We start from the raw sequence: 15,884 nt of genomic DNA, 5'->3' as shown, positions 1-15,884 counted from the left end.
TACCTCCTCATAGTCAATACGTTTTAGCAACAACAGTGAAAGTTAAAACTTGCGGAAAATTTTCAGAAACATTATGGAACTTAAATTTCTTTTTTTATATTTATTAAACATACAATTTACTATTTATATTAAGTCCATATTTTAAGTATTTTGAATTATTACAATTATCAATCTGTGTTGCTAGTATTTTTAAAAAGTTGTTTGATTTCATACATTTTCCATTTGATGGCTTTGTAAATATATCTTTTCAACATTATTTTGTTGCATTCACTCTTTCATCCTCCTCATGTTCTCAGGTTCAGCGTTGAAAAAAAGGAAAATTTATTTTAAAACAAATCCCATGATTCATTTAGATATTGTTTCCATTTTTCTTGACAAAGAATACAAGAGCTGTATAAATGATCTATGACTTTAAAAAATTAAAACAAGTTTAGCAAGCCAACAATTTAGGATAAATACAAGGTAGACCTACACTTTCTAATGTGGACAAATGGGTACTGAGCACTTGAAATGTGGCTAGTCTGAAATATGTGAAGTATAAGATAAGTACAGGATTTCAAAACAGACTGAAAAAAGAATGTACAGCATCATATTAATAACTTTAACATCCATGACATATTGAAATAATCTTTTGAATATGTTGGATTAAATACTGATATAATTAGAACTAATCTCACTTGTTTTTAAATGTGTATGCTAGAAAATTTAAAATTACATATGTGGCCTGCATTAATATTTCTGTTACATAGTACTGAGTTGGTCTGTCACCTACTGGTATTTTACATGTATTTTGCTCACTGGTGCACCCGTGAGTAGTGACATTATTCACTAACCAATGAACTTTCAAAGACCTTTCCTCTTTCGTGTTGACTGCAAGGGGAAGTTGAGGCCATGAATTATTCATTTGTAGCACTGAGGAAGCATTTAGTGGATCCCAAGAGGAGTGTTGAGCCGAGGGCAGTTTTGGGTACACAGGCGTCTGACATCTGTTCCAATGTAAGCATCTATCACCATATTCCTCCTTTCTCCCAGATGCGTATTTACTCTAAGTTAGCCATTGCTTTCTCAGGCAATGGACTAGCCATTGCTTTCTCAGGCTGCACTGACTAGAGTATACTGAAATTTATTTTTATTTTTATTCTGATTCCTTTTTTTTCCTGCTTTATTGAGATAGAATTGACATATAGCATGTGTAGGTTGAAGGTATATAGTGTGACAATTTGATGTTTGTATGTATTGTGAAAAGATAACCACAATAAGGTTAGTTAGCATACCTATCACCTCACATAGTTACAGTTTTTTGTGTGTATGATGACAACTTCTGAGATCTTTCTTAGCAACTTTTAATTATACAACACTGTATTGTCAACTATAGTCATCACACCGTACATTACATCCTCAGAACTTATCCATCTTATAACTGGAAGCTTATATCCTTTGACCACTTTCATGCATTTCCCCTACCCCCCTGTCCCAGAAATCACCATTCTAATCTCTGTTTCTATGACATTATGATAGGCCATTATACGGAGATCATATAGTAGTTGTCTTTCTCTATCTGATTTATTTCCATAGTACAATGCCACCAAGTTTCATCTATGTGGCAGAGTCCTTATTTCTTATGGCTGAGTAATATTCTGTTATTTACATAAAACATATTTTATTTACCTATTCATCTGTTGGTAGACACTTAGGTTGCTTCCATGTCATATCTGTTGAAAATAATGCTGCAGTGAACATAGAGGTGCAGATATCTCTTCAAGATAGTGATTTCATTTCTTTCAGAAGAACCCCTAGCAGTAGAATTGCTGGATCATATACTAGTTCTATTGTTAATTTTTTGAGGAAACTCCATACTGTTTTCCATAGTAGCTGCGCCAATTTACATTCCTACTAACAATGAACAAAGGTTCTCTTCTCTCCACATTTTTGCCAGCACCTGTTATCTCTTCTCTTTTTGGTAATAGTCATTCTAAAGAGTGTGAAGCAAATACTCCTTGTGGTTTAGACTTTCACTTTTTTCCCTGATGATTAGTGATGTTGATACCTTTTCATGTACCTGTTGGTTACTTGAATATCTTCTTTGCATAAATTTATATTCAGATCCTTTGCCCACTAATTTATACCGCTCAGAAAAATTAATTCAAAATGGGTTAAAGACTGAAATGTAAGACCTGAAACCATAAAACTCTTAGAAAAAAAAGATCTTTGACATTGGCTTTGGCACTATATTGCTAAAATACATTTTTGGCTACGGTATCAAAGCACAAACAATAAAAACAAAAATAAACAAGTGGAACTAAGTCAAACTAAAAATACTCTGGCCAGCAAAAGAATCAACAAAATGAAAAGGCAACCTTTGGAATGGGAGAATATCTTTATGAACCACATATCAGGAAGGGATTATTTATCATTCAAAATACATAAGGAACTCATACAGGTTAATAGCAAAAAAAACCCTGTTTTGATTCACTTTTGATACAATATCCTCAGTATTAACATTTTTTTTGTAATAATATTTTTTGATGTTGTTATCTTTCCTGTCAATGTGATACCCTGCCCAAGGGAACTAAAGTATTTTCCTTCTATCAAAGAAAAAAAAAAATCAAATGCCAAATCTGACTGACATCTGTAGAAATGAAAGTGACAGCAAAATCATAGGTAATTATGCAGGCTGGTTTGGCAGGGAGATATTATTGAAATGCTAAAAAGATTAACAATATATGTGTGGATGGTCTGGGTGTTCTCCATCAGGCAGGGCTCATGATGTGCTTTGGCTGAACTGTCAGGATTAACTCATTTGGCTATTTGGCCCTTTGCTAGGAAGATGTATTAAAAAATTGATGCATACTATGCCCTTAATGCAAATATTCTGATGATACAATTTTTCTAACTCATTATTGATTTACTAAAAGTCACCCCAAAATAAAATAAGAACTTGACTCAATGAAAGTATCAGCAGGATGTTTTCTCATACAAACTAAAAAACTATTGGTTTTACTTTTTATTATTATCTTTCACCAATCCATTTAAGAGCTATGTAGGTCTATTGCATGAATACTAAAATGGTCATTGAGAATTTAATTCATTATTTTGAGAAATAGGCTTTTATTAAGACCCATCTTTATGTCAATTACTAGGCTCTCTGTGGGAAATGCATACGATTGTTTTTCACCTTAGGTACCTCCTACTCTGTGAGATCCCTCCCATCTCAGTGGGAATGGCTCTGTATTGATCTAGATAATAGATTAATTTTTAATAGTATAAAGGTGCAACCATCCTTTATAAAGAGTAGTGGTATTTTGGAAAACTGAAATCCAGAGTATACTCAGATTCCAAATAATTTACTTTCTGTTTTAATCTTTTCCCTGTTTTTTTTTTTCTTAAAGATCTTTTTAAATAGTAAGGATGAGCTGATTTACATGTTACTTTCATTAGAAAGTGAAGATGTGAAATAAACCATATTTATTGTTTTGTCCTTGGCATGTAGCACAGACCCTGATACATTATGTACCTCACCCCCAGACTCCAACTTTGATGAGAATGAATAAGGATTTAGGTGAGATGAGGACAACTGGAAAAAAAAAGAAAACACAATGTACCAGTTGGCTTACAGATAATAACTTTTCTATTTTTTTATTCACTCTTTTGCATTTCTCACAGTATCTGATACTGTGCATATGACATGCTAAGTGACAGAGCCCTACTTAATAACTGATAAAATAATCAAGTGGACTGTATAATGATAATTGATGGCTCTGATATGTTGATGAAGAAAAAATAGTCTTAAAGAGCCTTTAAGACATATATTTAGAATATATAAAGGACATGGAAAAGCTATTATTTATAGGATGTATATGGAACATATGGTGAAGCTATCTTATTTTTTTCTGAATAAATCTATGTTATTACATTGCCTGAGTTATGCAAGCCAATGTCCTTTCTTTCCTTAAATCTCACAAATTGTACTGAAATTTTCCTTAAGGATAAACTAAAAATTTGGTGACTGTGTATGTGTACACAGACATGGCCCTTTTTTTATTTTCCAGCCTTATCGGTTGTCTTTATTCCTCACTTTCCATCCTAAGTAACATGCAAATATCATATTCCGCTAGTTTTGGTCTTTGGAGCCATTGTTTCTTGGCTAATTCCTTGTCATCTTCTAAGATTTGTAATAAGTTCATTTAAGAAAACTTCCTTGATATTTTGATACTCAGTAGGTGCCCATGTTATGTACTCTCTTTGCATCCAGTACCTTCCCTTACAGTAGCATTTACCATTTTGTCCATTTCCTTTGTCACCTATAACAGTGCTTTCTCTTTGATGGTAGCCGCTATGTCTTTCGGTGTATACTCAGAGTTGGCAATTAGGATTATTGCAATACAGTATTAGTTGAGAAATAAATGAGCCCCCCCCAAAAAAAAAGTCTACTACATTTTAATGAGGGAAGAGGGATGCAGCGAAAATGATTAAAATGCCTTGTGAACACAGCAGAAATTGACCAGATTATTGACAATTTCTCCATCTATTCTATAGGTCTCTAGTGTAGCGTCATAGTCTTTCTCTTCCTTGGCAGCAATTTCCACATGTTAATTTATTTAAATCCTGAACCATAATGTTTTATTACATAAAGTCACTTTGAGTTGTAGCCCTTTCACTTGTTTATGGAAGTACTATATATTTTTTTCTTTTGGGAAAAGAATAATTTTCTCAGCCACAAAAAAGAATATTATCTTCCATGGAACATTAGGTTCAACACTCTTGTTTTAAAAAGTTTTCACTTATGGTTATAGTACCAGATGTTAAAATTGCTTCATTGTTAAACTATCTGAAACAAAAACAGATTTTGTTGACCTCAGTTTTCTGGAGCTTTGTCTCTCTGGGGGGAAAAAAATCTATTTTATGTCAGAAGTCATGTTCACGAATCAATCCATTGAATAATTGAAACTGAACTGTAGCTGCTTATGTTCTTATTACCTTTAAAATATGAAATTATGTAAATGAATATAAATTTGAATACAAAATATTTATGCTATTACTTTTGCATTTTTGTAACATCTAGGATAGTGTAAATTTGAAGTGATGCAATATGAAAATAGATTGCCTTTTAGAGAAATCTATCAAAACTAATCTGCTTGCTATTAACCAGTTTGGAGAGGCGATACCATTCCAGTGCTTTGCATACTCAATTAAAACTACAAGTTCATGATGCCAGGTCCCGTGCTCTCTGTATTGGGTTGAATTGTGCTCCCCCCCTAAAATGTCCACCTGGAACCTCAGAATATGACCTCATTTAGCAAGGGGTCTTTGCAGATGTAATCAAGTTAAGATGGGGTCATCTTGGATTAGGGTAGGCCCTGATCCAATGACTGTTGTTTTCATCAGAAGAGAGGAATTTGAACACAAAGATACATGGACAGAGAGAGAAGAAGAATATGTGAAGAGGGAAGCAGAGTTTGGAGTGATATAGCTACAAGCCAAGGAACACCAAAGATTAAAAGGCAAAATCTAGGGAAAATGCTTCCCCTAGGAACTTCAGAAAGAACATGACCCTAATGATATGTTGATTTCAGACTTGTAGCCTCCAGGATTGTGAGAGAATGAATTTACATTATTTTAAACCAGCTAGATTTATTTAAAACAATTTCACTTTGTTATGGCAGCCATAGGAAACTAAAGCACTCTCCTGGAACAAAGGGTGAAAAGTAGGACTTCCTTGTGAAGGTGCCTCAGGCAAACAGAAGACAGTGAAGTTCAGGTAAGTTAGGGCTTGGTGAGGATTGGTGTCCTAGATTCTCATTGAGAAGGACGGAGGGAGAGTGCTCAAGGTCTTTGGCAAGTAAAATCAATTTAAGAAAAGTAATTTTTGGCATTGTGTAGCAATCAGTTTCTTACCTCACACCTATAGCATAAGAAGGGCTAGTTTATAGGATTTGGGGGAGGGAAGAACAATAGGTGTTGTGACAGGTTTTTAGGTGTATGGAAGAGGATATTAGGCCTATACCTAGGAGAGACACCCAAAGAGTTGATTATGGGGGCGTGGCACTGACATTCTCCAGCATTCATTCCAGATAAAGCTTGTGTAAGACATTGAGATCAGAATTTGGTATAATAAAAATTGAGCAGCCTGGGTGGCTCAGCGGTTTAGCGCTGCCTTCGGCCCAGGGTGTGATCCTGGGGACCCGGGATCAAGTCCCACGTCAGGCTCCCTGCATGGAGCCTGCTTCTCCCTTTGCCTGTGTCTCTGCCTCTCTCTCTGTGTCTCTCATGGATAAATAAATAAAATCTTAAAAAAAATCACATTATGGTATAATAAAAATTGTTGAGTGCAATTTAAAATCAGTAGTTTATAATGTCACGTTTATGTCTATGAGGTTTTAGTTTCTTTGTGCTTCCTATTCAACTGTATTTTTAAAAAAAATCAACCTTGCTTCAGATGAAGTAAGAGAAATTATTTTACCCATCTTAGAAAGGATTTTCTAACTTCCATTTCCCCTAGTGGCCATATAAGAGAGTGAAGGTAGCTCTTTCAATTTTCAGAGACTGGAAAGGTAGAATTGCTATAGACATCAAGGGGGACACAAGAGATTCAGACTTGACATGAGCTTGTGTATTTATCAGTTGAGGCCTGAGATTTTCCCTCATGTTTCCAAATAGCCAGCTGACAGTTGTTCTTAATAATAGCAAAAGAACAAGTACCCCTGATGTTGGCAAGGGTCTCATTGCTCCCTGCTGTACTCCAAGCAAGGATGTAGGGGATGAGAGTGTGCACACTGATTGTGGCATATTTTATCTGCCTCATGTTGACAATTCACTCTGATTATTTATAATCATTAGAGTTTTTCCATTTTTTCCCCCTATGGTTCTGAAATGTCCTGATTATTTTACCTTGATTGAATATCCTTTAGCCTCACTCAAATCCTAAGAACTACTTCAAGAAACTTACTCCAACATAGACTCCCTTAGAAGTGTTCCACTAAGATATACTTAAACTTCCAGTGGAAAAATGTGCAGCTGCCTTAATCATCCCTTATTGGTGCCAAGGCACACCCAGAAGGATTCCTAAAAATGAGCTTTGAAGGTACAGTATCTAAAGGGGAAAATTTTAGGCTTCTGAATATCCTGATGAAATATTGGCTCTCATTAAATATGTCTAATATTACATAAAGAATTATCCTGGCTTTGGACTCATTTTATATAAAGCTGGCAAAAAATGGCCATAAAATCAAGAAATATTAGATTTGTCAGGTTTTAGCATTTATGTAATCTAATCTCATTTATAGTTGAGGAAACTTAAACTGAGAGAGGTTAAGGGACACACATATATTTAGCATTCCCTACTTTGTGAACAATAAAGTTTCCTACACCCATTTCTAACAAGGCACCTCACTGAACTTACTGTTTAAATGTCACATTATGTCACCGGACTGTAATATCTGAATAGCCAGAGCCATGAAGTTTGGACATTTCTAGTATTTGCTTTTTGGGGATGCCAAGTACCTATTCTTAAGTTGTGAGTATTTTTTTTAAAGAAATTTATTTAATTGATAGAATGAAAAAGAGAGCAAGAGCATGCACAAACATGGGGAGAGGCAGGGGAGAATGAGAAGCAGGCTGCTTGCTGAGCAGGGAGCCTGATGTAGGGGCTTGATCCTAGGATCCCGAGATCATGACCTGAATGAAAAGTAGATGCTCAACTGACTAAACCACCCAGGTGCCCCATGAGAATTTTGTTCTTAATTACCATTATCTTCTAACCTTTGTTAGAGAAAGAAGTGCTAGGAAAAAACAACAGTGATTTCTCAGATGCCATAAGTTGATCTGAAAAAAATCAGGCTGTCTAATGTTTAAAAAAAAATGTGTTTTGTTCTTGAGAAGGAGCTCTTAGTATAGGGATTGGATCAAAGAATCTAAGAAAGGTGTACTTGTTACTTTAAAAATTTTCTTACATTATTTAAATTTTGAGAGCTAACTTTTGTATATTGATATCCTGGTTTAATAATGCAATTTGTATTTTGTTAGATTTTGATTTATTTTTCAAAATTAAATCTCCAGAGATGTATTGCGTGAAAACAGCTAGATCTAAATCCACATTTTCTTCAATCATTGCTGGTGTTCTTTATCCATCTGTATGTCCTCTTCCTAGTTCTTCTCTGCTTGATATTTATACTGGAAAACTCTCATTGTTGTAATTTGACCAGATGGAACCTTTCTGACTATTCTGTTTGACCTTCCAGTTTTATCCTCTAGCCCAAGATCTGACTGTTTGCCATATCATAGCAGCAACTTGGAGAGTTACTGACATTCAGGAAGGAAGACATAACATTGCATTTGATACCTTATTTCTAAGGATCTCAGAAGACATTTTAGGGACTCTACTTGATTCTTGTTCTCTAAAAACAAATCCTGCAATATTGACCAAAAGTCCCTCTTTTTGTGTGTTTTTTAATGATTCTTGTAGAATTTTCTACTTGAAACCAGTGTTTGATGACTTCAGGTGAAATCTAGCCACCTCTGTGACTCTGTCCAAATTTATAGAGGAAGTCTTTTAGGTCTGGAGGCACAGGCTGCCTTAGACATCCTTATGTAGTGAGATGGTTCCTGATAAACTTCTCATGAAAAATGTGGCCTCGTATACCCAAAACTCATGAAGGAAATAATGAATGGCAGTCTTGAATTTACTCATCATTTATAGCTTTAGAGTCTGTTCCATGGAATCACATATACCTGTTTTCCAGAACTGGATTTTGGATCATAAAAGAATGACAAGTACTGTCTGAAAGCTTTAGATAAAATAATGAGATGGAGGAGATGTGGCATCAGACTGGGAGAGAGCTGATCCTCTTGTGTGTCCTGGCAAACCACTGATAGCTGTGCAGGATTAACTGCTCCGGGGCACATTTTCTTCCTTCTGAAACTGATAGTCCCAGAACAGATGATTTTCAAGTCATCTCCCAATGTTTAACATCAATAATTAATGATAAATTAAAATAGCTTATACCTGCTGATCTTCTAGAGAGGAGAGCAGATGAAATTCCAAAGAGAGCAGTCAATGTAATACCTACTTTGGTGAATGTGGAGGCTTTCATGACTAAACATTGAATCTTAAAAAGACTAAGAGCATCATCTATAATATAGCAACTTGGTATCTGCTACTCAGTCTGAAATTTTGTAGGGATTACCAAATTTCTTTTTTGAAACAGAAGATAAGCACTTAAAAGTTCTGGTTTCAAGACACTTAAACTATTTTTTTTAACTCATTCTGATTGACAACTGTTTTCCCTTTTGTTGGCTTGGAACACAGGAATTAATCTTCATTTAAATAATATCTGAATGAAGACATCTATTTATTGAAGACTTTTGTTTTTATCCTTCAAACAAAATACAATCAAATGCAGATTTTTGTACGTGTTCATTAATGCTTTTTAACATTCTTTTTTACAATAAAATGCCAAAAGTTGTTTTTTTTTTTTTTTTGAGAAAATAATAAAGGAAAAGCATGAAGCACAGACGACAGCTCATGTGTTTACCACTTCCCCCTTCCACATACCCATTTGCTCCTGCTTCAATGAACCCTGGAGCTGAGACAATTGCTGCTCAAAATACAATGCCCCTCATCCTTGACATTTTGCCAACAAATTCTTTACCTTCCCTATTTCAGCATTGCTTTTGTCTCTGGGGAATCTGACATCAAGTGTAGTACAAGGCTTATCATTAGTGGCTTTCAAGAAGAAAAAAATAAACTTATTCTTTTTTCATAGTAAAACTTGGGTGTGAGCAGCAAACTCATTGATTGCTGTTATCCTTTTCTGGACTTCTTTTTAAGTTTGTAGTATCTTTTTTCTTATGCAAACTTCAGTCAATTTATCAAATTTCCAAGCAATTTTTGGAATGGATATTTTTAAAAAGAATTGCTTGGAAGTTTTCTTTTGATTTCAGATAGTTCTACTGTTTCTTGAATATAGAGAAAATGCAAATTCTGGAGCTTACCCTAATTCTGTCATTGGAAAAATGTGAATTAAATACCTATAATATTAAATAAGTTGAGTAGAAATTTGAGACAACATCAATATTTTTAAAGGTAGAAGGTTTTGAAAAATTTTGAGTATATACTTTATTTTGGGCTGATTTTTTTAAAAAAATCAATGTATTCCACTTATTTTTCTAAAAACCTTCTGAGAAAGGTTTAATGTCATTTCTCTTTATACATTGAGGCTGCAAGGCTAAGAGAGGTTAAAAAACCTGCTCATGGTTACATCACTTCTAATAAACAAAGGAACGACGATTCAAATGTGAATATGGCTCCAAAGTCCATGCTTTCAGTAACTATGTGCTACATTCTTCTTAAGAGTTTACGGACTAGTGGGAGAAGTAAACCTACAGATTCCAACAATGCCAAGAAATACAATGATGACTTAAAGTCCATTTCATAAATGGAGACTAACCATTTTAAAAGTCTGTTTCATAAAATACAAGAATTCTAAGGAGATAATTCAAAGGGCCCACAAATGTTCGAATTAAATATAATGAAGACTGACATCTGTCATCAAATAATCTCTAACTCCAACTTTACATGATCATCAGAACAGTCTCATTCTTTTCATTGATTGATCTTCTAATGAGGGTAGGTTTAAATTTAGGCATATCAGTGAAATTATATGAACACATAACTACTTTCTCATTCTTAAATTTTTGTGGTAAAATTGTTAAAATAAGACTGTACTAATTTAGTATTTTTTATTTTGCATATATTCTCTGGTATTTCTTAACATGAGTATTATTTTTAGATGTAATGAGAGCATGCATGTAATTTAGTATATGCTTTTTGCACATAACATCACATATTCATAGCTTATGGAAATTTAAACTGAAATGACTGGATTGTGTTTCTTTTTTTTTTTTTAAAGGATTTTATTGATTTATCCATGAGAGACACAGAGAGAGAGAGAGAGAGGCAGAGACATAGGCAGAGGGAGAAGCAGGCTCCACGCAGGAAGCCCAATGTGGGACTTGATCCCGGGACTCTAGGATCATGCCGTGGGCCGAAGGCAGGTGCCAAACCACTGAGCCATGCAGGGATTCCCCCTGGATTGTGTTTCTAAGAGAGGATAATAAATGAAGTACTCTCATAGAACACATTTTTAAAATTTATGGTTTACGTTCTTTTGGTGGACTTATTTTTGCTTTAAAAATACTTTTTTAAATATAGAAAACTGTAAAGAATAAAAGAAAAGCATCCTGTGATCCCCACTGTCAGATACTCTCTAGTGATTTTAAAATCAAAGTATAAAACATTTATGATTTTAAAATTCACTTAACAAAGCTATAAGATGATGAAAAAAAAATCTCCCTCACCTTCCTAGTCCTTGTGTGCAAAAGTATCCATGATTATTTTGTTACTTAGTCTTCCAGATAAAAATAGTCACCATTATATATGTATGCATCCTTTTATTTACACAAAAGGGAAGATGCAAATAACACTTCTTAGGATTCTTTCCATATATTATGAATAGTTCTATTATGTTTTTGAGAGCTTCATTCTGCATAATATTCCATTATATGAAAGTTTCTTATTTACATAGCCCCCTATTAATAAAAATTTTTTTCCCATTTATTTGCTCTATAGTAGGTTTAGGTTGTGTAGTAAGAAAGCTACAGTCCTTGTTCTTATGCATATCTTTTTTTTAAAGATTTTATTTATTCATGAGAGACAGAGAGAGAGAGAGAGGCAGAGACACAGGCAGAGGGAGAAGCAGGCTCCATGCAGGGAGCCCGATGCGGGACTTGATCCCAGGTCTCCAGGATCAGGCCCTGGGCTGAAGGAGGCGCTAAACCCCTGAGCCACCCAGGCTGCCCTGTATATATCTTATTACTGTTTTTTCCTATCAGCTCTACGTGGTAAGATTTTCTAAGTTTAGCTACTAGGTCAAAAGGTGTTAGCATTTAAAATTTCGATGAATATTGCTAAATTGTTCTATACATGTGTTGTACCAGTTTTGTCCCCTAAAGTGAACAGCAAAAACTAACTTTCCATAGTGCACTGTGCCAAGCACTTACCATTGATAATATTTGACTCACATTAACTCATTTAGTCCTAACATTGACCTTAGAGTTACTCTATCACCCACTCATATTTTATAGATATGGAACTGAGGCATTATGAAATGGCTAAATCGTTTAGCTAAGGTCATTTGACTAATAAATAATGGGGCCAGAGTATAACTCAGGTAGTCTGGTTCCAAGGTTTAGAGTAGACTAGAGTGTGCAGCATTCCTGGGCATCTATATCTGAGGCCCTGCTATTGCCTACTTTTCTTAATGCAATTTGTCAATAAATATAGAAGCTCAGAGACTGGGCAATGTATGGTAATACTATGCAGAGGCTAGTCTTTGAAGGCTAAGGAAATCCCTATATTCTTTGTAACCTGAAAGACACCTCATTCTTTTGGTGAAATCTCTAAGTCGGCTTTGTCCCAAACAAGTGCCAAAGAACAGAGGGCATCGTGTAACATAAAATTAAAAGACTCCTGTAAAACTGACTTCTATAGTGTCTATACTAATTTATTTATGAAAACACAACACCACTTAGAATTTAGTCCTAATCTGATATTTGTTGATTTTAATATCTATAACTGGTTTCTAGCAAGCTGCCTTCTATCCCATGCCTGAAAAGAATAAATAAAAGGTTAGAAGGCGGGATGCCTGGGTGGATCAGTGGTTGAGCCTTTGGCTCAGGTCATGATCCTGGGGTCCTGGGATCGAGTTCTGCATCAGGCTCCCCTCAGGGAGCCTGCTTCTCCTTCTGCCTGTGTCTCTGACTCTGTGTCTCTCATGAATATATGAATAAAAACTTAAAAAAAAAAGGTTAGAAGGCTATTGTTTTTTTGATCAGTTTATATAAGCCCAGCTGTTAGAACATTGAATATGAATTTAGATAATAGAAAAAATTGGCCTCATTTGGCCAGGCTCTGTGTTCTGTTGTTTTACCAATTACAGTTTATGGGGAAAAACCAGAAGGAGAAAATACTTGGCAGTAATGAAGCCACTGACCATGGGAAAATGAGCTGAGTGAAATTCTAAGAGCACCTTGGATTTCTAGCCTTTATTCACAAATTCCCTGTCCTGTTTCTTTTGCTTTACTGTATCCTGATCGTACTTAATTTCCCTTCCTCTCCTCCAATTACATAAAATAATAATAAAAACTATTTTTTCCCTAAGGGATGGAGGCAATAGCTAATTGTTATTAAAATTTTTACTTTTCCCATTTTAAACTTTCTCTGAGAATTGACCGAGATTTGAGTAAGTCCTAAGTTTTACTAGAGAGTTTAATATAAAATATTCATATAAAGCTCTCTAGTAGAAAAAAAATAATAGCATCAAATGACAGTTCAACCACATAACCTCACTGAGGATAGATGAAGATTCTATTGCATCTATGAAAAAAATGTATTTAATCGAAAAAAACCAAATGTATATAAATCCAAGCTTCTCTCCAACCCGATTTAAATTGAATGGCCTTGCTGAGGTGTTGACTCTGGCCCTGGGGAATTCCTACTCTGAGTGCAGAGCCAGTTACAAATGTGTTTTCAGTCAAATATAATTACTGAAGAACGCAAACATAATGTTTGCCATCCAAGACCTTTGCAACATGAAACCCCAGATTAGCTTGCACTAAAGGCCTTTTGAGTGAAGATCAGTCTGAAAAGATTTTTTGGGAAAGGCGGTATAGCTCACCAAATAGAGGAATCTGACCCCAGAGGTAGCTGGAGGCCCCTCCTATTCACAAGTACCAGCCACAGATATTACATGTTTGCCTCATTAATATGATGTAGGTGAGCCAACATAAAGAGAAGTGTATCATCTCTATCTTTAATAGAAGTGTTATATTTAATATTTTGGGGCACAGGATTAGGCTCACTTTCCAAGGAGGGATTTATATAATCAACTTAATCTGTGTTTATTAAGGTTTTTGCTCTTCGGTGTTCACTGTAATGTGAAAGTAATTTCATTATCTCTGCTAAGAGATCCTCACTGACTCACGTCATAGTAAGGGACACATCAGCAGAGCTCTAGGCAGTGTCACACAGTGGAGCGCATCATTTCTGGTTGCATGTGGCTGACTGCCTCTAAGATTGGGTTTAAACTGTTGGAACATTTCTTCCCTATCCTATAATGCCTGATACAGCTGGGTTTTGTTATATTAATAGTGTACTAATCTCCATAAAATCAAAATCTTTTCAGAAATATTCTGTGGTTTGCTTCCCACCTCGTTACACTCATACAGTATGCACAAATTTAATTTCCATATTATTAAAGCAATGAGTATGCTTGCCTTTGATAAATGTATATATATGCACATAAAATAAAAGTGTACACATGTATTTGTATGCATACACGTCAATAAGATGCTGTGATACAAAGGTAAATATCTTGGTAGATCCTGATGCTGAATTTGCTAGACTTTTTAAAAAGTGGAAATTACTGAAAGGATCATCACAAATAATTTAGAAATTCTGTTAACAATGGTACTGCGGAGTGAGTGCTCTGCTTTGGATGTCAGGACATCTGAGAACTTGCCCAAGTCAAATACTGGTTCTATGATCACTGAGTCATTAGACAATCTGAGCCTTTATTTTTACTGTGAAAAATAAGAAAGTCTAGTTAGCTAATCTCTAAATTGCCTTCCAGGGCCAGAGAGCTGTGGTCATGACCAAAGAGATCTACTAATGAGCATCCCTTACAGAAGTTTCCAAGTTGAAAGAAGAATTGGATTGCTTTTAGGAGAACAATGTGCTACTGAAAGAAAGTTGTATTTAATACTATAAAACTCAATAGTGAAACTGGGTAAAATAAAAATTTATACTTATTTAGCGTTCAGAATTTGTCAGTATTTGTTAGACTTAGCAAAGGTTTTTTTTTTTTTTCCTTCTATCCAAAACTATTTATATTCTTTAGGACACATGGCATAAAACCCATATTTCTAAATACATCTTCATCAAGTCTCAACAGCTTATTTAGGACTGCTCCAATTACATACTTCTGCATACTAAATTACTCCAAAATTTAGCACCCTAAAGTAACAATCATTTTATTTTACTCACAAGTCTGAGTGTCAGAAACTTGAGAGTGGTTCACCTCTGCCTCAAAGTTTGAAGAACTTTACTTGGGATAGGTCAAACAGCTGTGCACCAGCTAGATTGCTGCTTTGGGGTCATAGGAGTATGACCTTAGTTCTTGTGGTTGGCTAATGTCTCACACTTCCTCGGCCTTAAATGATGGCTATGCTAGCTAGAAGAGCCAAGAAGGCTTTTCTCCCATGCCTGGTAACTTCATGGTTTTCCAAGTGGCCACTGTCTCACTGTGTTAACTAAGGTGGGCTGCTCACAGCATGACAGTCTCAGGGTAGTTGGATATCGCACATGGTGACTGCTTTCCAGGAGTGAGAAAGCAGATGCCACAATCCTGTTAAAGATTAGGCTGGAACTGGCATAATGTCACTTTTGTCAAATTCTGCAGATACAACCAGCTTCAGTGCATAGAGAAAATATCTCCACCTCTGGATGGTTGGGATAGTCAGGAATTTGCAGCCATCTTTAGTCTGCCACAGTAACCACTCCTGATTATTTCCTTAGAAGCATAATATTTGTTTGGATTTTGTCAACTATGTGGATATCTGCTCTTTTTTAGTTATTGGCAAGTTTAAATTTCCAGATTTTTCCAAGGTGGTATTAAACCAGAAATAGGGCACAACTAATATTTAGAAGGCCACTCACATGTCTTGTTTTTTTATAAAATTTCCCACAACAGTTCAATATAGGCATTGGAATGTAAAGGGCTTTCTGTATCAGAAACTGGTACTTTGACCTCTAATCTGAGGCCATCTCT

The 15,884-nt window shown here is 35.2% G+C and overlaps 1 protein-coding gene across 1 annotated transcript in view; it reads left to right on the top strand.

Annotated features, from left to right (window-relative positions):
* The window catches only part of LOC144292809 (uncharacterized), a 481,267-nt gene extending 466,429 nt beyond the window's left edge, over positions 1-14,838 (top strand). Inside the window, exon 7 of the mRNA XM_077863666.1 lies at positions 14,688-14,838. The gene's annotated coding sequence lies outside the window, so the exon portion shown is untranslated. The remainder of the gene's footprint in view (positions 1-14,687) is intronic.
* Positions 14,839-15,884: the final 1,046 nt, after the last annotated feature.

The sequence above is a fragment of the Canis aureus genome, chromosome 2, assembly GCF_053574225.1.
Source record: "Canis aureus isolate CA01 chromosome 2, VMU_Caureus_v.1.0, whole genome shotgun sequence".
Lineage (NCBI taxonomy): Eukaryota > Metazoa > Chordata > Mammalia > Carnivora > Canidae > Canis > Canis aureus.
The sequence above is the reverse complement of the archived record's forward strand: the minus strand, read 5'-3'. Positions and strand labels throughout refer to the sequence as shown.